We start from the raw sequence: 26,108 nt of genomic DNA, 5'->3' as shown, positions 1-26,108 counted from the left end.
AGTATGCCGCAGTGGTTTTTGTCGTGTTTGCAATAGAAATTTTAATAACCATACTGTGACCAGAGCACGTCGACAGGTTGGATTTGCTTTGTTGCTTTTACAAGAGTGGGATCCCACATGTACTTCGGTATGTTGGAAATTTTATCTAATCATTACCTTGTTAGTGATTATTCAATCATTTTTGGAATAGTATGGGTTAGAGATTACCCTCAGGATCTTCTGATTTATTTTGCTAGAAACCAATTCCCATCATAGCTAGTTCAACACAAGCTGGTTTTTATTTCTATTCAATAGAACTCTAGAAGCTGCTAGAACCCTACTCATCGGTATAAACAACTTTGAAACTTTGAATTCCATTGACATAAATACAATCTTCAGTAGTATAAAGCTTGTGAACCGCTCCTTAAGGAATTAGGCCACTATAGTGTCCGCAAAAAAATTCTAATCTTGACTATTCTGTGGTCTAAGGAAAAGGAGTCGAATTTCTTTTCTTCGGGGATTATTAAATAAGAATTTGAATGTATAAAAAAAATGTTATATAGACATTTAATACAAAATGGGACAAAGATGAATTTGGGCCCGTTTTCGGGATCATCTATGAAAATACTCATATTACTGGTAAGGTAAGGATGGATACGTGTGATAGCCTCCAAGTGTTATCGGCGCCCGATACGAAAACTGCATAAAATTTGAATAAAACGCAAATTGATTGACAACCGAATCAACACTACAGCACTACATTGAATAATGTTTTTAGGACCCTAAAATGTATTTTAAACCAAATTTTTATACTCTCGCAACCTGTTGCTACAGAGTATAATAGTTTTGTTCACCTAACGGTTGTTTGTATCACCTAAAACTAATCGAGTTAGATATAGGGTTATATATATATAAATGATCAGGATGAAGAGACGAGTTGAAATCCGGGTGACTGTCTGTCCGTCCGTCCGTCCGTCCGTGCAAGCTCTAACTTGAGTAAAAATTGAGATATCTTTATGAAACTTGGTAGACATGTTTCTCGGTACCGTGAGACGGTTGGTATTGCAGATGGGCGTAATCGGACCACTGCCACGCCCACAAAACGCCATTAATCAAAAACAAATAACTTGCCATAACTAAGCTCCGCAATAAGATACAAGACTGTTATTTGGTACACAGGATCACATTAGGGAGGGACATCTGCAGTTAAAACTTTTTTTTTAAAAGTGGGCGTGGTCCCGCCTCTAATAGGTTTAATGTGCATATCTCCTAAACCGCTAATGCTATAATAACAAAATTCACTAGAAGCAAATTTTTTTCTTCTATTGACGGTGTGAAAATAGTTGAAATCGGGTGGCAACTCCGCCCACTCCCCATATAACGGTACTGTTAAAAACTACTAAAAGCGCGATAAATCAAGCACTAAACACGCCAGAGACATTAAATTTTATCTCTGAGATGGTATAAGATGACTTTATAGGAACCGCGTTCAAAATTAGACAGTGGGCGTGGCACAGCCCACTTTTAGGGGAAAACCCATATCTTGAGATCTGCTCAACCGATTTCAACCAAATTCGGTGCATAACGTTCTTTTTATGTTTCTATGTCATAGTGCGAAAATGGGCGAAATCGGACTACAACCACGCCTACTTCCCATATAACACCATTTTCAATTCAATTCAATTCAAATAACAATGATTATGTCGGGGTAAAACTTTGCGTGAATAATGCAATTAAAGTATGCCACCTTGCGGCCAAAAATTGTCTAAATCGAACCAAAACTGTTCAAACCCCTAAGTACGAAATATGTGAACCCCAGTGCCTATAGTTGACCTTCTACCGAAAATATCAGTCAATCCACAAAGAAATCTCAAACGAGTATACTATTTGACTTTGCGAGAGTATAAAATGCTCGGTTACATCCGAACTTAGCCCTTCCTTACTTGTTTTTCTTAGATTTTTTGAAAATACTGAACTAGCAATTAACTTCTAAACGTACATATCTTGGATATTAGCAATGACAATGATAATGCAATTTAACACGGTGCTAGTCACTCAGATTTTGAGATATCGATCGGAAAGGATATCGGACCACCATAGCATAGCTATACAAACTGACCGATGAAAATAAAGTCCTTGTATGAAAAAATTGTTTATTTGACCAGATATCTTCACGAAATTCGACACGGATTGTTCTCTAGGATCTCCGAAGAAATTGTTATGGATCGGACCATATATAAATAAGTAGCTGTCATGAAAACTGAACGTTCAATGTCAAGTTCTTGTATGAAAATTTTTTTTATTTCGCAAGATATCTTCACGAAAATTGGCTTGGATTGTTCTCTAGGATCTCCAAATAAATTGTTAAAATCGGACCACTATAGCATATAGCTGTAATAAAAACTGAACTTTCGAGGTCAAATTCTTCTATGTAAAATTTTTTTAATTGATTGTCCAAAACAAAGCTACAATTTCCGATTGAAGTTTTCAGATCGAATCTCTAGCATATAGTAGCTGCTATACAAACAGAGCGATCAAAATCAAGATAACGATCTTTTTATACCCTTTTATACTATAAGAAATGCCCTTGTGAGGAGTATTATAGCTTCGATTAACGTTTTTTTTTTGTTTACTTCTTAAATTTTTTTAATTCGCTGTAATTGTTGTTTTCTATTTTTGTAAAATTTATTATCATTACAATTATAAATAATTACTACTTTTTAGTAATGTATCTCGAGAAGTATTTCCTATATATATTTTATCTTTTTATTATTTTTATGTTATCTAAGTGAAATCATTCAGCTTTGACCACTGTACCTTTCACCTGAGATATCCCGTTTATTTGGTTAAATGGACTATAGATTTTCTGCTTCGTACACGACTCTGCAATTCATTAAAATATCTGTGTATGTAATTAGGTATGCGCTATCGCCGACTAGTAGTAGATGGAGGCCATGTTTTTATACATATATACATGTTGCATGCAACACCGAAGCTACCTCAAGTTTCTACGCACTTTCATATACAAGTGCCTGCACTGAAATGCGTAGATTTATAACATGCAAAAGAAAAAAGCCAACACGCATGCAACTATTCTGGTGTCGACTTGCAACTTGCAAGTTGCAACTCTGGGAAAATGTCATGGCTGAGTGACTAAACGTTGAAAATTTGTGGGCCGCATCCGAAGAAGCACTGTGAGGTAGGCAATGCATTGGAAAACACGACCAAAAAAAAACAAAAAAAGAAAACATGGCTGCCATTTAGACGCTTGCTCTTCAAAAATCCATACTCTTCGCTGCACAGTGTCTTGTAATTTAAATATTATCCAAAGTAAAATAATATTTTTTTTTCTATTTTATGAGATTACTCTGTCGGAAGCAACAAAAAGCCAAGATGGATAAACTTTCGGTGCTCATCTGCGGCTTGCATATACATAGATGCACATTTGTATATGTATGTAAGTAATTATGAATGTGCAACGCTTGTATGCTCATGCATAGTTCAGCGGCAGCCCTTGTCTTTGCAGCTTCTACCTCATCGTTTTTTTTTTGGTTGGTTGCTTGCTTGCAATGACCACCGCCATCGCCAATAATGTGTCCCATGCACAGCAGCATCGGCAACTGCAGTTGCACTATCAAAAGCAGCCATCGCAATCACACTTTAAACAGCCTTCAGCAGCATCAACCTGCCGCCAGTCGGCTACAGCACCACCCCCTCCCCCTTTTTACCTTTTACCACTATTTATCTTAGACACTCCGACCAGCTAACAAACCAACTATCCAATCCATTCGCCCGCCCGCCCGTCCGTCCGTCCGTTCGTCTTTCAGTCTATGCGTCTGTTTGTCCGTCCGTCCGTTTGTCGGTTTGTCCAACAATCCATTCATCCATTGGCGCATTCCCCAAGTTCGGCATTCGCTCGCAGTTTGGCTCAGTTCAGTTCAGTTTAGTTCGACAAACTGTGTGGTGTGTTGTTCGTGGTCTCGGCTTTTGTTGTTGTGCAAAATTGCAATTGCGAATTTCCGCGCGCGTCTCGGTGTGTGTGTTTTGTACAATCTTTTTCTCTACTTTTTTTTTTACACTTTGCTTTGCACTATTATTTATGTTGTCTGCATCTAACTAACTGTGCATCTGTGTGACTACCATCGCCTTGCATTTGTGTGTGTGTGTGCGTGTTTGTATGCTGTTGTTGGTACTGTTGCTGCTGCTTCTTCTTCTATGTTTTGTGTTCCATTACATTTCCGCTTTAATATGCAGTTAAGTTGATTTCTGCACTTATCTGGGTTTTGTCTTTTCCACACTTGAGTCATCGTTTTTTAGTTATTTTATTTTTTTTTAGTTTTCTTTCTATTTTTTAATTTTTTTAATTTTTTAAATTTTTTTTATTGTTTAGTTTTTCTTATTTTTTGGATTTTTATTTTTTTATTGTAATTGTTTACGTACGCTTCTCATGTTCAACGTATCGTTTGCTGATTTTTTCCTATTTTCGCCTCAAATTGTGTCGCTTGCATTTTCGCCAATTAATTTCTAGCGAGAAAGTTTTCCGTTATCATCATTGGCCATCACACTCACACTCACACGCACACATACACATAGATAAGTGCATTTATTAAAGTGCGTCTCTCCAACTAATCGCATATATTTAATGTGATTATGAAACTATTTGGCCTAAATGGGAAACGCGTTTTTCACATGGAGCTCATACTCAAAGAATAAAAAAACACCAAAAATATAGTTCCAAAAGATATATGAAATGCCGAAAAAGTGACTATAGATAGATTATGAAGCTGTTTAATTAAAAGTGAAAATAAAATTAGAAATTTATACTTCAATGTTTCCCAATTTGAAAGTAGATCGTCTGCTTCATAAATTTTCTGCTCTCAGAGAGATCGGGCTCAAGATTTAATCATTGAAATAGTGCTGAAGTTTGATAAAACTTATTCCTCTTTGATAATTTTTTTGTGATTTCAACAATTTTATTTAAATAAAAATCCATTTGTTTAATACGGTAAAGGTTCTATTAAGGTTTGTGTTGGGAATCCACTTACATCTTGGGTCAATAAAAGTGAACAAGCCATTATGCCTACACAGAAAAGTATTTTCGAATACGGCGCTTTAGTGGCGATACTCACTTTTCTAGCTTAGATCATTAATTAGCTTCCTACATTAAAAGAGAACTGTATTCGAGTTGAATTACTTCCGATTTGAAACACGAATTATTTTGTTTCGAAGAATATGAATTTATGTTATTTACCATCTGCCAAATATTGAGTTCTTTGCTTACTTGGGCTAGCCGTGATATTTCTGAAAGTGTGCGAATATTTCATGTTCTGAATCTGGTACTATTTTGCATGTTAAAGGTCGTTATTATGATGAGTGTTTGTTTTACCCGAGGTTTCTAAGTTCCAAAAAAGTTGGAGTCAAAACAAGAGTCTAGCACAAGAAATGGAACAGTCTTATTATGGCCTTTTGCTCCCCCACGGAGCCATATGATGCATATACTCGTATATATAAATATTCAGTGTAGCATTCATGCAAAAAGCATCCTTAAACAAAATTAAAAAAAAAAAAAGTTTTTTGAAAACATGTAGTTTTTTATGGAAATGGTCCACAATTTTTTGGAAATATCATACTATTTTTGTTTGGCTAGAAATACTTTAAAATCTTATTTTAATCAGAAAAAAAATTAAAAAAAGTTTGATGATTATTATCCGTTTGTGAGTTAAACATCACAGTGCGCTGTCCAGGCTTGAAATCGGATTTTACCTTTCAATTATCGGGTATCTTTCATTGCTTTGGCTCTAGCAAGAAATAAATATAGATAACAAGCAAGAGTACATTAATTTTATTTCATCATCCTTGTAAATTAAAAAAGGTTTTATAAAAAATACCCTAATATACCAACATTTTCCTCTTTTAGATTAAGACTCAATTTGTGATTTTAATAATCCGCGAAAATGTTTCCTTGTTTTTTGAGTGATTCGAATCAAACCAAAAATCGCTGGAGCTGTCAAGTTTGACTTATCATTCTGTTAGATACTAATTTTTGAAAAAAAGCAACGACATCATCGCTTTATTCGTACAAGCATCGGTATTGTAACCAATTTCGCTTTTCTTCACAATTTCGCTTTTCTTCACACATTTGTGCACACGATAACAAGTTTGCCGAAAATTTAATGTTATAAATCGAAGAACAAAAATTCGAAATTACTATTCTATATAAAAAAAGTTTTCCATTACAAGAATTTGATTCCGATCGTTCTGTTTGTATGGTAGCTATATGCTATGGTGGTCCGATATCGGCCGTTCCGACAAATGAGCAGCTTCTTGTGTACAAAAGAACGTGTGCAAAATTCTTAAAAACTGAGGGACTAGTTGGTGTATGTACAGAAGGACGGACAGACAAACATCGCTAAATCGGGTCAGCCCGTTACGCTGATCATTTATGTATATACTATATACTTTATGGGCTCTTCCACGTTTCCTTCGGGGCTTAACCAACTTAGTGGCAAATGTAATATACGTTGTTCAGGCTATAAAGAAAGTTCGCTAAGGGATTGATGCAGCGCCGATATAATTCATTCTACTATAGTGGAGTATACTTTTTATTATTCTGTGTTATTATCCTTCGACGTTGTAAGTGAGTATCAAAGCTTATATAGAATCATACACTATAAAAGTCAGAGTGAAACATTTTTGGTTAGTCTTTAAATAGTCACAGTACCAGATTCTGTCAACATTTACTCCGTAATGAATTTAAAGTACTCGAAGCTTACACAGATCAATTAAAAGCACCTCCTTGATTGATAACGAACTATTATATCGAGCCTCTTAGTTAACTTATTATATATTTATATCAGGAAAGTCCAATGATTATTAAAATATCTGATCTTAAATAAGATTTGTTCTTAATAAATCGACAGTTTGACCACTTAACGGAAAAAATTTTTGTTTACCTGTCTTTAATTTCTATTTAGATCAATATAAGTAATTAGACTTTTAGCGCCACCTGGCGAATTTAAATTTCTCAGGAAGTTTTTCAGTGGAGATATGGAAATCAAACTTAACACCAATATCATAAAATGTTGTACCCAAAAATCAAAAAAAGAACTATCGATTTGTTGTGCGTGCGCAGTTTATGTGGATTATTCCGAGTTAAATTTGATCAGATGGTATGGCGGTTTAGCACTCAAAACTGCTAAAAAACACATACAATCATTTTTATTCAGATATAAATATATATACAGGTCAGCAACAATAAATCGTATATATTTCTGCTTAATATATTTTTTTCGTTCAAACGGCATTTATTTTTTTATGGAACAGTTTTTTGCTAGCTTTGAATAAATCATCACACCCTAGTGCAGATACTCATTCATGCATACATTGCGTATTATCACCATTTTTTTACATACTGTGCATGCATGCATGCATACATACACACAAGGTTATTTTACTATCTACTCTTTTCCTGCATATTATTTTTAATTCTACACGATTTGCGATTCGTAGTTGAGAATCGATAGATAATAAATATACTTGTCAATAGTGCATCAAAATCAGCAACAACAAAAGCTAGTTACCGAACTCTACGAATAGCCAACCAGGCAGTCAGCAAATCTGAGCGAATCAGCATAACACATCGTCATAAATTCATGTATTACAGGTTCACATATACCCACAGTGTTTTGCAATAATTAACACAATTTCCATTGCAATACATGAACGTTAAAAAAAACAACTACAGTCGCCTCCTTACATTTCGGAGTGTGTGCAAAGTTTATTGAAATGTCATGATATCGTAACTGTTGTTGTGATCCACACAATGTGTATGTGTCAAATTAACAATTTGGAGCTGTAAAAAGCGCTCGTAATATCAAAGTTCACAGAGAAAATAACTAACCGATTCATATCCATATATACAATACATATAGTATTTACGCACATGTGTGTATGCGCAAGTGCAGTGTTAGTGTAGAGAAAGTACTGTGCAAATCCAAAAACAATTATACCTACATATATAAATATATAAAAACAACAATAAATCACAATACAATAAAACAGTGGGGACAGTTTAAAATTGCTTCGTAGGAAAATTGTTTAATATAATCTTCGTCATTTGTCGTTGCTCACTCTCCACAACGTTGCTGAGAACCTGTTCAATGGCAGGCACAACGGCATTTCACCACTGTACGGTTGAGGCACAGCTGTTAACCACATTGACAGTTGAGTAAGGTAAGTGTTGGGAACTTTCTCAATTCGAAGAGGGATGGGTATATATAAGTACATATATTATTAGTTTGAGTACTTATACTAACTACTAAGTAGTTTTAATGATTCACATATTTGAAAAGTATAATATATGTATATAGAAAATTTACCATCCGTGTTTTTTACTAAACCCTTAAAGACTATAAAGGTGTTATGATCTGATAAAATGCAATTAAAGATTTTATATACATACATTACAAAACCGGTGTACTGTAGATTGTGGCTGATTATTTACCATAATTAGTTAGCGACTTTTCAGGTTGGTAGTCGACGGTTTGGTAAACTTTTTTCGATTCTAGATTTATATTGATTCGAATTTTTACAACCGAGGGGAAATTAATTCAAATTTAAATATGTCGATCAAAAAATTTTAATGTTGAACGTATTTGTATGACTAAATTTAATAGCCAATTTCTTTTGAAAAAAATTACCCAAAATATATATATTTTCAAAAAATAAAAGACGGAAAATGAAGCAAATCCACAAAGTAAAAAAAAAGTGTATTAAAATATTTTTTTCCATTATTTGCCTTAAAATCTCTATTAGGGACTACAGGAGACTTCGAACTCGGTGATAAAATGTATGCGGAATTAAATTGATTTCAGTATAGAAAAAATCTTAATAAATATTTTTTGCTAGGTAATACAAATCTAGCGGTGATTGAATTTTATGTAGTTCTAGTAAGATGAATAATAACTACTAAGTCGAGAGTAATGACTTTCATCGGAAGTAAATATTAATTCTTCAATGGTTTTCTTGAGATAAAGTATTGCATTGGGGGATTATTTGCAAGTAAAAAAAAAATGCGTTTTTTGTGAATTTGTTTTGAGGAGACATTTTATTTCATTAATACAAATAAAAAATGTACATGTTCAGAATTAAAAGTATTAATAATCGGCGATTAATTTTGAAAAATTTTGGACTCAATGAATGATGAAATTATTTTCCTTCGATCATTATCTGACAAATTTATCTAATAAGTACCGACTCTGAAAACAGCGTTTCGATAAAAACGAATTTAAAGTTTTGGAATCCGATTACACTAAGATGAAAATACGCTCATATCTCCGAAATTATACGCCGAATCAACCTCAGATTTTCCGACAATATGCTCAAATATACATAAGTATGTACATTCGATATACATGCAAAAACAAAATTAGTTTTTTTATTGAAATTCAAATGTGGATATAATCCTTTAATGATCGGCGTGGAAAAAATTTCGGTTTCACCATTGGACTTCTATTTAGTTCTTTATTTTGTATAACAATTCTTGACATCCAAAGGAACTATGAGAGAAAGACAAAATGATATGACAAATGGATCGCGAAAGTCCGAAAATGCCTCAAAATTTTCTCTGACAAGCCGTTTTCGGAAATAACCAATTTTTGTTTGAAAAAATAATCCGAAATATACTCGTAATGTAAGAATATTTTTGCCGAAGGTATTAACAATAAAAATGTATAAAACAAAAATAAAAAAAAACGTATTACAAAAAAATACTTAATATTTTTTACACTATTTGCCTCTCTCTCTCTCTTTTTTCGGACTTTCGGAAACTCCGGACTCCGCGAGTCTTCTTGCATACTGAGGTAACAGAATGCAGCACAGCCGTCAGCCCAAGTTCAGCGTTTCCAAATCGTTTGTCAGAATCGTGGTCCTACTTCGTTGCTTGTTTTCTTAGTTTGATGTCTGTACTATGCTCTTGGCCGGGGGCTGCTTAACATATATGTTATTCATAGCTAATCTAAGAACTTAGAAGAACTTAGGCCGTCAAAAGTTCGCCAAACTGTAGCCCTTGGTGGTCTGAGCTCAGCCTATTAACAACAATCTGTAAATATATATCGAAAGTAGTGACCTTACTCGACAGCAAATGTTAATACTTCGCTTGTTTTCTCGACATGAAGAGCTGCATTGAGCTATTATCTATCGGATTTGATCCTAATATAACAAACTCAATTTAACAAAATATGCAGCGCCCATTTCAAGACGAATTTTAATTCTACTAAACAGTTTGTTTATTTTAACTCAATTTACATTTTGGTTTGACGCACAGTGTATTTTCAATTTTCAAAAATATGTAAACACACATACAGAGTGTATATGTAAAGATTGCACACCGCTACATTTATTTTTACTAGCACTTAACGATATTTCTGCATAAACTTATTTGGTGAGATGAGTAACTGCCTGCCAATAACTCAGCCCCTGTTACAATTTGTAGACTGTGCATCGTCATTGTGTAGTTACTTTTAGGTGAACGTCGGCTGCTTTATTCGTTCAACCGACCGACCACTCACTCACAGTCATTAGCCAGTGGAGCGTTGGAGCATTCACACGCTTGATATGCGCTTTGTGACAGACAGTGTGCCGTTTGCATAATAATCCTCTTCGAAGTGCTTATGTATTACATATAATATTGAAATAATGAATTGCAAGCGTATAATGCGGAAAATTTCGCTAAGAAAGCACTACTACAGCTATATATATATATATACATATATATATTATTTGTATATATATTATTTGTTTTCTGCCATTATTAATTTTTCGTTATTTTCGCTATTGCTATCATTCTTTTCGTTCTGTATCTTTTATTTCTATTTTTCATATACATATGTACATACATACATAGCTCTTGCTTAGGTTTCTATTTAATATACTTAGAAGTATATACATTTATATTTGAGTATATGCTATATTACAGTTTCGTTAATTTTACCCCTCATTCGCTCCATCATCTGGTCTCCACCTCACGTACTCACCTAAACGCTCATCGTTTCTATGCACATACAGACATAAGTATGCTGTACCTAGATTTTTACATATAACTTCGCTCTACTTACAAACTTATTGTCGCCGATAAGCGCAGCTCCTTCATCGCCAACACCAGTGTTTGTCTTTCACTGTACATACTACATGTACTATATATTTATATAAGTAGCTCACCATCTTCTTCCTTGCGTACTCAGCAATTTTCTTCGTCAAGCCGCTTTTTGCGATTAGTGGCGCCTGTTAGTAATACTATATATGTATATATATATATATGTTTCAAATCCATTTTGTGTACGTTTATTGCCACCATTATTCGCTCTTCATTCCACTTTAATTTGATTTATTTGATTTTTTCTTTGTCAGATTGTTTCGTTTGCTTCTTCTTCATACCGTATTTATTTTATATGTTTTATGGTTCGTGCATTCAGCTGGCTTACTACTCGTCGTATCGACTTAATTTAAGTAAACATAATTATATTCTGATATCCACACACTGTGTGCACTGTTTGCTGGGTCTTTTTATTTATTTTGGCAAACAGAGGTCGAACAAGTCCCATTGTATTATACAGTGAAGTCAAACCTTTTGATTTTAATTATATTTTTTCTAATTTTTGTTTTGATAATTTGATTTTTGCATTATTTGTGGTATTTTTATTACTTCAACACAGTGTTTGCAAATAAAATTTCATCGGCAACGCGTTCATAATTAAAACATATCTTTTATATAAATATATACAGTAGTATCGTCTATCTTCGTGGTTGGTCAAAATATACACTTTTTTAAATCTCTGTCATTTTGTCACTTTTACAAATATTCACAAAAAAAATTGGTTTCAGGGCTGAAATCTATTGCTAAGAAGTCGCCAACGTCGCACCGGGAGTGATGCATTCAAGTGTCAAAGGCAGACTTAGGATAAAAGTTGTGGTTATTTTTGTTTTGTATACAAGTTTAAGAAGAAATTAATTAATTACGAAAATTGAATAAGGAAATATCATCTGTAGTTCGTTTGTAATTCATTGTCAAAAGTAGACCCAAAATTTGAGCGCGAAGGTTGACGACCTAATGAACTTGACTTTGTCTTGCCATAAATTCCGTTACAAATTCTACAATGCATACAGTGAAGACATGTTTGCAGTTTCCACTCATATATAATAAAATGTTCAGTGTTTTCTTTCACTTATTGACATTGGAGTGAACTTATTCGTGAAATCCCCTTAGAAAACAGAAATGTTTGTTAAGGGAAAAAGATATATCGACTAGAACAATGTCAGGACTCATTCGAGATGATCATCACATGTAAGCTTACCGTTGGTCAACTGGTCATCTTCTGACAACGCGCTTGAAGCAAATTAGGCTCAAGAGATACAAGCGGCTTCTTCAGTTGCACTCTATAGACGGCCGTGAAAGTATCTTTTTTACAGTTGGAAATTTTTTCACGGTTGAAAAAGTTTTTAATAAGCAAAACATCAAAATCTACGCAAAAGCTTCCAAAGACGCAAAAAATATTATTCGAAGAGTTCAACGTGGTCACCATCCAGCTGCTGTAATGGTTTGGTGGGGAGTCTCCTGTAAAGGTGTTACACTACTTCACTTCTGTAAAAAAAAGTTTAAAACTGGGGCAAAAGTGTATTGGCAGGATGTTTCTGAAGGCGTGCTTAAAAGCAATATTCCTAGTTGCATAGCTGCAGATAATTTGCCATCTGGAAGTCCAGATTTAAATTTATTGGACTACAGTTTGTGATCAGAGTGTCCCAAGAAATCTTTGGTTCGAGCAGGCTCGTCAATACCAATAGAAATGGTACGTGCAGCTATTCAATATCCGAATCGTTTAAAGGTTTATGTGTAAGCAATAGGTGACTATTTCGAATAACAGTTTGTACATCGCTCTATATTAAATAAGCATGTACGTATGTATATGCAATATAAAAAAAAATAACTTTATTAAAGTTCGAGCTTTCACAAATGTTATCACAAACAGATTATGTGAAAAATAGTGTATTTATTTTACCAGTCTTGTTATTTTGAGCGCTACTGTATGCCTATATACATACACACATGTTTCAGTTTTTGAAAAAGTAAAACAAAAACAGAGAAAAGCAATAGCTATAATACCTACCCAGATTCTTTCACACAAGGGGGCATCAAACGTTTGATATAGTATATTCATAAGTATAAGTATACGTAATAAAAGAGCACAAGTATTAAAGGCATTCATTCTCTCATAAAAATAATAGACAAACGTACAAGCCACTAGTGCATAAACTGTGCAAAAAGTCTAAAAAAGGGACAGCGACACAGCTAGCTACCTTCTATTTTTTTCTCACATCCAAGTAACTCACATTCGCGCTGTACAACAAAAATCCTCATGAATGTGCTGTAGGTAAATGAACGAAGAACGGACGAGAAACTAAACGCCTAGCAGAATGGCAATCAAACGACTTTTAGCGTTAGGCAGCTTTGTTGTTATGCTTGTAGTAACACTTGAAGGTATGCCGAAGGGGGGGCGGGGATATTATATAGTCGATTCAAAATAGAAAAATAAAATAAGAATTTAGTTATACACAAAAACGAAAGTTGATAAAAACAATATCAGAATACAGAGCAAAGCAAAAGAAAAGCAACAAAGTGTCACAAGATAAATATGTATAGATATGTAGGAGATATGTTTGTATGTGTGTATGTATGTAGTTATAATGTTCAATTTTATTCTCATTAGTGTATTTGTTTCTGGTTCCGCTCACTTTTGATATTATCACATGTGTATATCTAAAACATTTCGCGTTCTAATATCGCTCTCCTATAATGATGTATGAATGTATATAGGTACATATATGTGTGTATGTAGTTGTCAACGTTGACAGCTGTTTTACCATTGCCATTTCCTTGCACTCTATTATGCAATACATTCATACATACATGTATATATGTATGTAGAAATTCGTATGCACTTTATTTACGTGCGCTCGCTGTGGGATACATTCTCTCTGTGTCTGTTAAATTTTTAAGGGCACAGTGTGTTGAGATAGAAGAAATAAGTAGTAATAAATCAGGAATAATTTTTAATTGAAGGGGTTACTTATATCCACTTTATTGTATTTTAATAATGGATGTTGTCTGGTGGTGAGAAAGATTATTATTACTAGACATGAATACAGGTATTGATTGAAAGACCTGTAAAAATTTTGATTTTTGAGAAGAAAGTCGTTTTTTGTGAAAAAAATTGCACTTTAGAGTGGCATAAGAAATCGAAATTATTATCAAAAATCGTATCCCTTCGAAAATTATCAGACATATATAAATAAGCAGGTCGCATGCAAATTTAAAGTCGATCGGTGCAGCCGTTTCGGAGATATATCCCTCAGCTGCTCAGAAAACAGAGTTTTGAGAAAAATATATCTCCGAAACTATTTGCCGGTTAGTAGTAGTACACTTCATGGGTTGAAAAGTCTTTGGCCTGATCGAAAGATCACCAAGAAATGTTTATCCCTGCCTGAAAGTACTAACCTTAGTTAGAGTTTTATCAAAGTTTCATGACATTTCGTCCAACTGTTCTCAAGCTTTCAGTTTCAAAGTGCTTCTACCTCTGCTGTTTTTATTTCTAATGGAAAAAGCAGAATTTTGTGTGTTTGATAAATCTTTGGAGGCAAAACAAAGGCTTGATAAATGTCTTGGCAAACCTGCCCCAGCATATTCAACGTTCAAGTACTGGCTTTTTATAAAATAAAATACCTTGTTCAGGAGACCCTGAAAGAGGTCTATCGGTAAAGCTTCTTCTTTCTTCTTTAGCGCTTCTCAAACTCATGGGAGAGCCTTTAGTTCATTCAGCGATGCACTTTTAATGTCATCTATGCTTGTAAAACGACGGCCCTTTAAGATTCACTTTATTTTTGAAAATACTAAAAGGTTACTCGTTGCCATGTCTGATGAATATGGAGGCTGGCGCATCGTTTCAGTATTGGTTTTGGCCAAGATTTCACGAACAAATTCTTTGATCCATTTATTTTAACAAACGAAATTCGTCAAGCTCATAAAAACTCGTCTAACCCTAGCAGCGGCTACAGACAAAGAAAGCAATGAATACAGCTAAAAATGTAATAATAAAAATTTGAAAACTATAATAAAATATAAAAATTTAAAAATTTTCGTTATTTCCTGGACACACCTCATATATAAGAGATGGTTTGCTGCTAAAGTCTTTTGTTTCAAGCAACTCTCTAGCATACTTTTGGGGGTTCGTATACTTTTCTGCCAATGCTACCAAAAAAAGTTTGTATAGATGAAATAAAATATTGATACATATTTTTTTTAAACTTTTTGTTTTGATTTTGAATCGAAAATTATAATTATATTCGTTTGATATTCAATTTATATTGACAAATCATAATTTTCGTTAAATTTCTAAAACGGAGCGAAATTATCTTGAAAATTTTGATGCTTAGCCTTTTGGGGTTGAAATATTTTAATAATAATAAATTATGGAGAAAAGCTGTGTAAAGTGCTAAACTGAGCAAACAGCTGGTATAATTTACGCTGACATCCAGCATTTTAATAAATTAGGCACATACTCTCTTAGATAAAATATCAATTTGCTACTTCAATTCATAACTCGCTCCACAGTGCATTGTTAACCATATGACGAGCAGTTGAACCGGTCTCGAGATATCAACAACGCGCATACTCTCACTACCGCGCGTTATCTCTCTCGCTCTCTGTGTGTTCTTAGTAGTGGTGGGTAGTCGCCGGTTTGCCGGCTGGCGCGTAACCCACATTTTGAAGGTAAATTTTGTGTGGCAATCGTTCATCGGCAGATACTTGCTATTTCGCCATACCCGACTCTGGTTGCCTGTTACATTGGCGGTTACACGCTGTCGACTTGTGTGCACGCGCGCGCTTGGTCGCTTCATCATTGCAGCTGACTGCCTGCCTTGTTATTATAATACCTATTATAATAAGCCATGTATGAAAGCGCCGCTGAACTACAAAACGCTTGTTATGCGTTATCGATAACGACCGCTCAACCGCTCGACTGTGCGGTTGACAATGCAATGCGCTATGCCATGTGTGTATCTATGCAGCGTGAACTGTTTAGGCAGGCGGTCCGATTCGTAATTTGTTGTACATTCACCAATGAATACATAATAGAGTATTTGTTGTTGTTTTCTTATTGCTTAGCTGTTATCAGTTCTGCCTTTCTGTACTCGTGCGCTGAGCGTCGTGCCTGTCCGCTCATATTTTACTGAGGGCGCGTCGCTCTATCAATGCGCTCGTTCGTTTTACTTCGCACTCGATTTCTGTTGTGTTCTCTCATTTATGTTGTTGTTGAACAAGTTGTAATTTCTTTTCCATTCAACCGCTTTGTTTACCTTTTGCTTGTTTTGCGCATGTGTTTGTACAGCGTTGCTGTCTGTGCCCCGCCACCCTGCGCGCTCCCGCTCTCAACACTGGCCAACCGAGCAACCACAACGCGTCGAGCGGCGCGGCGCGCACGGCACGGCACAGCGCGTTCGTTTTTATGCACGTTCGTTCGTCTGGCTTTGGCGGTGTTTCGACTGCTTGGCGCTTTGTTTGCTGTTGCTTTGCGCTCGCTTCTGGTTTTGAATTTCTGCTTGGTGCGCGTTTGCTTGCTGACGCGGCTGTTCCCCTAATCTTTCCCTCGAATATCGAATCTCGATTTCGATGAGATTTTACCGCCGAGTTCGTTGTAATTTTTTCTTTTCAAAAACAAAACACACTTTCTTTTAAAATCTTTGCAAAATTTAACAATAAATAAATATGCTACTAAATAAAAAGATCAACCAGAAATGAATACAAACAACGTATTTTTTTGTCGCAAACATCAACTGCCGCTACAGCGTACAACAACGACAAACAAATGTGCCAAGTCAGCCAACCGGCAATGTTACTACAGTGAGTGAGTGTCTAGCCGCCTTATTCCAAATGTTGTGCTATATAGTGTGTTGAACAAGTGAATGCGCGCGCCGCGCCAGCCGGTCAACAGCCAAACAACCGTCTGCCGCGAGCCGCTACGGTGCTGTGAATGTCGGTCGGTAAATGCTGCCGCAAAAACCTACCGATGGCTACCACCGACTTTGACTCCTCAACATGCTCGTCGTCGTCTCATGCCTAATTGCTTCCTATCGTGCTATCGTCAAAGGCGGAGGCGTCAACGTCGTTGTTAGGTGGTGGGTTTTGTCGCTACAACATCGTCGGCAATATGTTATATGTGCTTGCTTTATTTAATCACTTTGCCATATTTAATTCTATCAAAATAGCAATGAGCCACAAGCGATTTAAGTAATAAAAACAACAATCAGCTGTTTAGAGCCATATAACCAGCTAGTCAGGCTAGCTAACATAGCTGCCGCGCGCAATAGCAAACGCCGTCACAGTCAACAATTGACTGAATGACGCTAACGTGCTGCTGTTGACAGCCCCAGCTCAAGCAGTCGACAACTATACCGACATCAACACCGACAACGACAAAAACAATATCAGCGACGCCGATGACTATGACCCCAACGTCGGAAAGCGAAGCAATCCGATGTGACGCCTTGGCTCTTAATAACTCGTTGCATCAACGCTATACACACATATATATCCTACAAACAACTTGTTTCCGACGCCAATACTGTGTGCTCTCACCGACACAAAGCAACAACCATTCTATTATGCGCTCTTCATATCGTCCAGCCACACGCCATATATACCGGCAGCGACTAACCACCAACACTCCAACAGCCGGCAAAGCAAACACTTCATACTTGGTACACTCATTGCATCATATAATCCAGCTAACCAAACAACCGAATAAGCAACCGACAACAAACCAAAACCATCCATCCGACCAGTTCGTTGCTTTCCTCTACAATTGTTGTCGTGTGTGTAGAGCAGCAGCGGGTGTGGCTGGGGGTGGGTAGCGTGTGAACTTTTTTACCCACTACGCGTTTAGACTACTTATACGCCCCGTGGTCGTTTTTCTGCTGCATCAGCACATATTTAAGCGAGTACGTTTACATTCATCCAATCGCCCATCCACAAACTTATACACACACACCCATACCCATACAATCAGCGCACTCATTGTACAAGTGGAATCTCTCTGAGTGAGTGGTGGCGTTTTTATTACTTTGACTGCCGTTGTTGGTGCTTCGTGCGCGTCGTTGCTGTCGTGTTATTTTGAATGAATCAACATTGAAAACCAAAACAGATGATTAGCCTAGTAAACTGAAACCAGAAAGCCAGACGGCACGACACGAAGCGTTAACAACAATGAGACGGTAGCAACGAAACTGGTCGGCTGCATGATGACGTTGAGTTGAAAGAGCGTATGAGCGCCATATACATACATATACAACTTTGTAAGAAGGTTGCCAGCTTTTTTGAAATTATTAGATTCAAATGAATATTTGGATTTGTGGCGTTTAGTGTTTATTTTATGATTGTCTAGTTTATTTATTGGTGTTTTCACAATGCTAAAATAGTTAGTATTTTAATATATTATACAATTAAAATTGGGCTTGTTACTTCATTTGTTTAAAGACTCTTTTTGAATTATTTTTATAAATGTCATTTTGTCAGTTTGTTTGGCAGCTATAGTGCTCCGATCTAAAAAATTTGTTTAGAGATTGTCGTGTGGACACAAATCCATACTAAAATTTTGTGAAGACATCTTGAAAAGAGAGAGAAAGAGAAATGGTCAATATACACTGTTCAGGGATAAAGATTGCGTATTGAAAGCGTATGTAAGTTAATCATGAATAATATAAGGAAGCAAGATAAAAAAAGTTGGGTTTCTTTGTCGTATAAAAGAGAGTATCAGTACTTAAAAATGTGTTCCGAATAAATATGTTGAACTCGGGTCTTTGCAAGATCACCTATAACAAAATTTAAAAAAAAAATTTTTTTTAGGACACAGGCAAATTGTTTGTAATTCTTAGCATAAAATATTTATACTATTTTGCGAATAAAATATTACGAAATTAATATATATTCAAATTTGCTAAAATTATTATTATATTAATGAATTCTGAGTATTATTTTATTATATTTAGTAAATTTTTCTGTGGAATTGAACAGGAAATATAGGAACGTAGGGTCTTTAAATAATGAGAGATTTAAACTTAGCAGTAATGGATAGCCATATGTTTTAATACTATTGATTTCCTTTGAAGCTGAATTGAGACTCGCGTCTTAAAATTTTCTGAAAATAAAATTGAACGAGTTTCAAGGAAAGAATGTAGACCTTGTAGCGAAATACGCAGCCAGAGAAAACTGCTTCCGGTTAATAGGTTCTACGCCAGAATTTTTTTCTTAAAAATGCACTTTACGATTTGGAATTGTATTATTTAGGATATTGTCTTGAATTACACTTGGAACGAATAAATCTGAATGTACCGACTCGCATAAGATAAGTTTTCGTTGACTTCACGACCTTCACTAAATGCTTTGCTTTTTTCACTCAAATACTTGAGTTCGTAATGAAGTACACTACCAATAACAATATTTTTCAACGAATCCGTAGACTTGAAACTCGTTAATTTTAATTTAATTTTTTTTCATGTAAACATTGCAAGACAAACCTTTCGCTTCGTAAATACATACACTAGTTTTCATATGGAGATCAAACTTTACACGAATTAAAAAGGTTTTAACAAACTAAGAAAAATTTTCTTTACCGATTCGACGCACGCAAAGTAAATGAACCAGGGCGGTCAAATTTGATGAGATGCCCACGCATAGAAACATGTAAGCTAGAGGCGGCTTACTCTCCAGCTACAGTTCCCATTGTAAGAACTTAAAGTCTACACCTTTTTTATTCAAATATTAGTAATTTTCCTTATGGGCTATTTTAATAAATAAAATCTGAAATGATGTATTTTTATTTTTTATTATCAATAATATGGCAAGCCTTGTTCACAATTTTCTAAAAAGCAATATAACAGTGCAATAATTTAATATGGTGGTAGTTCATAATTCGAACAAAAGTTTATGTCCACTGATTACCAGCCACTTAAATGCTGTGGAATGGGACCCGAGCGATTTGCACAAAACAAATAACGACAGCTTGGTAGATACAAAAACAAATACACACATAAATATACAATAGATATTAAGCGTTTTTGTGTCATTTATTTATAATGTTTTATGGTTATTATGTAGGTGGAATTTATGTATGCACTGTGCATTTAATATTGCAAAGAATGATGAAACTATTTAAGAGATCATAACAACCTAATAAATTCACACCTATACATACACATTTAAATTATATTAATACGAATATAAATTATTTATAAAAAAAGACGCTATTAAAAACGAATTATTGCATGTAATTAACTCATTTCCACATAAAATTCAAACAAATTCCACACAAATAGTTATTAAAGCCTCGTCATTAAAAAAAAAAGCAAGCAGCAGCCAAGCGAAAAGGCGAAAATTTAAGAGAAGGTCGTTGGTTTACTTGTACACATACATATGTAAGTAGCTATAAATGTGTGTGTTTTTATGTCGATTCGTTTAGTGGCGCTCGGCGTTTGGCTGCACTCATTGAGCGTGTAGTCGGCCCGTTTACAGCATTCGTTTCTTGCTGTGCGCTCCCCAGCTGGATTATCACCTCGTCATGCGGTGGTTCCTTTGCCGTTCACGTTCACGTTCCCGTTTCTATTGCTCTTGCTGCTGCCACTTCCCCACTTAAATATGTACATACATACGTACGCTTCTCATTTCGCATATTTCGTTTCATTTCTCACTTGTCTTATGCGACTTTATCACACGTCTTGCATTCCAACCATTCCATTGAAATTGATTGTGTTGGGGAGCAGCTGTGCGCGCTGTTATGGCGCTCTCCGCCTATGTTTGCGGTGTCGTTTGGTCGTGCGGCGTACCGGAAGGTCGCTTTACCGCAACAATAACACCAACAACCGGACTATTTATTATGAAAATCGTGCAATCAATGTTATCGTATCTCTCAACATTTTTATATTCCATCGTCGGAGGCGACGACGACGCTGCTATTGCTGCCGCTCTGTCGGCATCGTAATCGTTAATATGTTTACACACTCGTATATACATATACATATGTATATATTTATTTTTTAAATATTATACTATTTTTAGCTTCAGACGCACGCTGTTGCTCGGCTGCGCTGCGAGTGCATTTTTTAGCCTTTATATTCTCTTTGCTGGCGTTGCTGTTTTTTCGGTTGTTTGCTTCGTCGGTTGACGTTAAATGTTTTTGTTCGTTGGCATCGAACTTGTTTGCTTGCCGTCAGCTGTTGTGCTATGCATTTTAAATGGTTGTTGGTCGGGTGAGTGGTTCAATGTGGGCTATCTATCGCGTGTTTTATCGTGTGCTTCGTGTTCGCTTTGGGGGGTACTCGAGGGTAATTACTTTAGCGCCTCTGGTTAGTTAGTTTGTTGGGGTCGTTTTCCGTTCAGACCTCTGAAAGTAATACCTACACTTATTTGTATGAGCCAGCTTGGAAAATATGGTACGTTTTTCAATGGCTGCGGAACAGGTTTGGCGTGCGATTTAGTTGTTGAAGAATTTTGTTTCTTTTCCTCGTTTCTCTGTGCTCTTGTTGTAATTGAATTGAGTGGATGTTGTCTAAACGAAATTCATGTGGGATCTAATGTAAAATTAAATCCATTTTTTATTAGTTTGTATAAGATAGTAGCTACTTTAAAGCGGCGACAGGGTTTCCAAGTGTTTCGGATATTATGTTCTTTTAGTGTGTTGACTGATATAGAAGGAAAAAATAGTATATACAAATTTATTTCCACGTATTTTAATACAAAACTTTATTATTGCCTTTAATATAGACTTATAAACCAACGAAATCATATCATTACACTTTTTATAAGCCTCGTGTGGGATAGCCTTTCGACTCATTTTTGGAGCGGTGTTCTGAATATTATTTAACAGTTTCGACATCATATTTATAAATCCACGTCTCATGACTAATAACGACGCGTTTGATGAATGTAGGGTCCTCAGCTGCGTCGTCAAGCATCTATTTTGCCAACGATCTTTTCCCGACGTCGCTTATACAAAAGATTTAAGTCTTTTGGTAGGAATTTAGCATTGACACGCTTCATACCCAAACCATCAACCAAACTATATTGAATCCATAAGAAATGTAGAGATTCTCTGTTACCTCTCTGATGCCAGCACTACGTGTCGATTTTCAAACAAAAGAGGGTGAATGGACGATTCGCATGAGACAAGTTTTCGATGACGTCAGGACCTTCACTTAATGCCTTGTGCCACTCAAATACTTATTTTCGTCATAAAGTAGACTCCCAAAAAAAATATTTTTCAACGCATCTGTAGCCTTGGTTACACTGAAATCAAAGAATTTCAAGCAGACTCGTTGTTCTATTTTTCCATGATATAAATCGCCACATAAACTTTTCACTTCGGAAGCCAACATCTGCCAACACACACTAATTGACATATGTAGATCAAACTTCACACGATCATAAAAAAGGCTGTACCAACCAATCTAGGAAACACTTTTTCATCGATTCGGTTTGCGCGTAGAATTTAAATGCAGCAGTTCGGGTTAAATTTGATCAGATGGTATATCAACGGTTTTTTAAACATTACTATAATTTGATCAAACGAACAACAAAGGATTAAATGGAACCACTAGTTAAAAATTAGTGAAACTTAAAGCATGTAAAATGATTCGGGTTTTGGAGCTTAAGGAAATAATTATATAATAGTTATAAATAAAGAATATCATTAATTCACCTTGGCAACTCTTTTAACAACTGAACGACTAAATTTTACCTCGCCATTGCTGCTTCGTTGGTCATCTCGTACAGCAACATCGTAGCCTTCGTTGTCACAGACTCGTCGTTTCAGCTGATTTATATGCTTACAATGCAATAAAAGTTGCACTCTGGCCACTAAAATGAATCCAAGTGGATTCCGCCGGCATACACCATGGGGCTGTGAGTTTTTGCAAAGCGCACGTCGAAATTGTGAGTATGTGTTGGAATGACTGGAATGCGGTGCACTCTCGGGTCACTGTGTGCCACATACATCCAACATACAACATAAAAAAGCCACAGCAGCAACATTTATCGGTGACAGAGGTGCCTTGTTAACAGTATCTATGCGTACGCTCTTGGCACACTGCTGCTATAATGTAGCCGACTATTGCATGGTGACAGATGAACAGGCCACTCAACGCCACAGCCCGGCTGCAGCAGCAGACTCGGCTCGGTTGTCGCAATTTAAGAGCGCAGTTCCAACTTGTTAATATTGCTTGTACTACTTTGGCAAGTCGCATGTTACAAATCCCAATTGAAAAGCGTGCGACGGAAGTAAAGAGAACAATTATATTTGGTGCCTGCCTATGAGCACAACAACATTTGCTTATCATCGATTATTTCTCGGCTACAGTCACAACACACGACCCCGAAGTCTCAGTCATCTCAATGTAGGAGTTGGATATTTGCTTTTGCTTTGGTTTTGACTGCGCTGCGCTCCAGCACTTTGGGGAATTCGGCCATTCGGGAAGTCGGGTGTAGTCTGTTTGTTTACTTATGCTTAGCTCATGCTGCTGCTGCTGCTGTGCCTCGGTTCGATACGAGATTCGCGTAACGCGTGCATGTCGTTAAATAGTCAATGGGTTGATTGCTGTTGCTTGCATGCAAACAAAATAAATTCATGGCACGAATAATATACATGATATAATGCGAGCAACGGCAATAAGAATCCGAAAGCGCAAAAACAATGTGTTGGAGATTTTGGGTGAGAAAACAGAACCTGCATTTGTTGAGTGTTTGTAGAGAGTAAATTCTGTTTATTAATTGTAGATATATACTTATATATGTACATATGTGTATAGAAGGCGTAATTTATTTGACAAACGTTACAGTGGGGATTGAAGGTGAGTTCTCATTATTTTAGTAGTGGAGAGAATAGTACATGGTAGAGAACCAAGATGCTTGCTGTGCGTCGGCCAATTGATGGTTGTTAATTTTTTCCATTTAAAACTTTTTAAGTGTGATTCAACAGTTGAGAAAATTAATTCACTTTTAATGTTAATTTAATGCCTCTAACTCTTGTTATTTGTTCGAAATGAATAAATAATTCGTATATGATGTGTGTTGATAACAGTTTCTAATACCAAGCAAGAAAACACGCTTACTTCGGCGGCACCGAATCTATAATACCCTCCACAGCTGCATTTTGTATAGCATAAAAAGGTATAAAAATATCTTTTTATTCTGATTTTGATCGGTCAATTTGAATGGCAGCTATATGCTATAGTGGTCCGATCTGAACAATATGTTTGGAGATTGTACGAATGCTTTGGATAATAATCTAACCAAATTTCACGAAGATGCTTTGACGAATAAAAGAGTTTTCCATATAATGACTTGAGTTTGATCGGCCAGTTGTATAGCAGCTATATGCTACTGTTGTTCGATATAGGCGGTTCCGCCAAATGAGCAGCTTCTTGGGGAGAAACGGACATGAGCAAAATTTCAGATCGATATCTCAAAATCTGAGACTAGTTCGGGTATATACAGACGGACAGGCTCGTCACGCTGATCTTTTATGTACATGTACCTGTATATATGATCTTATATCCGCTCCTGATAGCTTTTTCTTTGCTTTCACGGATTTCACGGATATGAATAGCATCAAGCTTCTTCATTATCAGACTCACTTGGGTACCTGGTCATAGCGGAATCATTGGAAACTGCAAAGCCGATGAGCCCGCAAGAGAGGGCGCTAGTGTTCCGATTACATCGGATTGGGAACGAGTTGGGTTTTCGTTCTACTTTTGGACCTCTGGACGCGCTGGTCAACAACTTTCTTCTGTTCGATTGCGAAATCCTTCTGGTCTAGTACAGAATGACGGAATTACTTGCCCTCAGTAAGGGTTTTCTTGTCGCAATCGTAAGAGTTCTTACTGAGCATTATTTAAAAGACGTGCATGAGGTAAAATGGAAAATCTTGTGGGCCGTTAACTGTCAAAGTTTTAGGGTTTAGGTGAAGGCCAGCTTTTGCAAGGTTGAGGTTGGAACATCTCGCCAGTCATATCTTCTTCTACAATGAACCGTTGTTCTCAGCTGTCGAAGTGGCATCCGTTTTTGGCTCGACTTTTAATCTAATTAAACCTTCCCCAGGTATTTAGCAATTTCAAATGAATAACTAAACCGAGTTATGTAGTTTACTGCATTTAGTATATACCACGCATAGATGTGTATTTTCTAAACTTGTAATTTTTTCTAATGAAATAATGTGTGTTATATTTTGAAATAATAAAATTCCTGTCTTCCCAAAGTTTTCTACCAAAATCGAAAAACCCTCTTGTTAGATATTGAATGCATATTATCTAATTGACCTTCAAATAGCCAATAAATAAAAGATAATAAAATATTGCCATCATAAATAAAAACGGAACATATAATATTAAATCATGAAGTTTCGTTCTCATTCTTAAATGGAAAAAATTACTATTTACACACCCCTAACTCTCAGCACATTCGTCTCCTACCCAAAACACCGAAATGCCATTATTGCGAAACTGGAAAAGTTGCACATGCTCATAAAATTCACTTCGCCAACTGGCTCTCCGATTAAGTTTTCAATATCGCGCACATCTCCCAGTGCGAGCTTGCTCCTCCCGCTGCACTAAATTCATATTGGTATATGTATATAAGTATAGTAGGTATGTGCTGTTTGTATGTATTTTGCATCGGAATCTACGCGTTTGTCATGTGGCTTCGCTTAAAATCCATAACCAACATAATTGACCCGAATCAAAACAGCGACAACAACAGCTAACAACGAATTCCACGATGATTACACTGTCGTCGATGCGATGTTATTATCGGTGAATTCCCCACAGCCGCGTTGGTGTAATGAAAATTATTAGAATTTTTCATGTTTTAATAAAAATGAATAAATTCTCGTTATGAAACGGTAAATATTAGGGTGTGAGTTAGTTTTGTTAATGTGTAGGGATGCCAGCATTTTGATTATTTTAAAAAGTTATAGATTTTCTCTTTAGTGAAATACAGGCCGCTTATTGATGGTCTAGATATTTTTTTTATTTAT

The 26,108-nt window shown here is 35.9% G+C and overlaps 2 long non-coding RNA genes across 2 annotated transcripts; both read right to left on the bottom strand.

The window, feature by feature from the left end:
- Positions 1-9,809: 9,809 nt before the first annotated feature.
- LOC138857325 (uncharacterized) lies at positions 9,810-10,545 on the bottom strand. Its single transcript, XR_011396411.1, has 2 exons — positions 10,285-10,545; positions 9,810-10,078 (listed from the first exon to the last, which is right to left on the bottom strand). It is a non-coding gene; the product is annotated as an uncharacterized lncRNA (long non-coding RNA).
- A 7,877-nt stretch (positions 10,546-18,422) lies between these two features.
- LOC118681424 (uncharacterized) lies at positions 18,423-23,814 on the bottom strand. The gene is made up of 2 exons (XR_004977115.2): positions 22,818-23,814; positions 18,423-18,692 (listed from the first exon to the last, which is right to left on the bottom strand). It is a non-coding gene; the product is annotated as an uncharacterized lncRNA (long non-coding RNA).
- Positions 23,815-26,108: the final 2,294 nt, after the last annotated feature.

Source organism: Bactrocera oleae, chromosome 5, assembly GCF_042242935.1.
Source record: "Bactrocera oleae isolate idBacOlea1 chromosome 5, idBacOlea1, whole genome shotgun sequence".
In the NCBI taxonomy this organism is placed as follows: Eukaryota; Metazoa; Arthropoda; class Insecta; order Diptera; family Tephritidae; genus Bactrocera; species Bactrocera oleae.
Note: the sequence above shows the minus strand (reverse complement) of the source record. Positions and strands in the feature narration are given on the sequence as shown.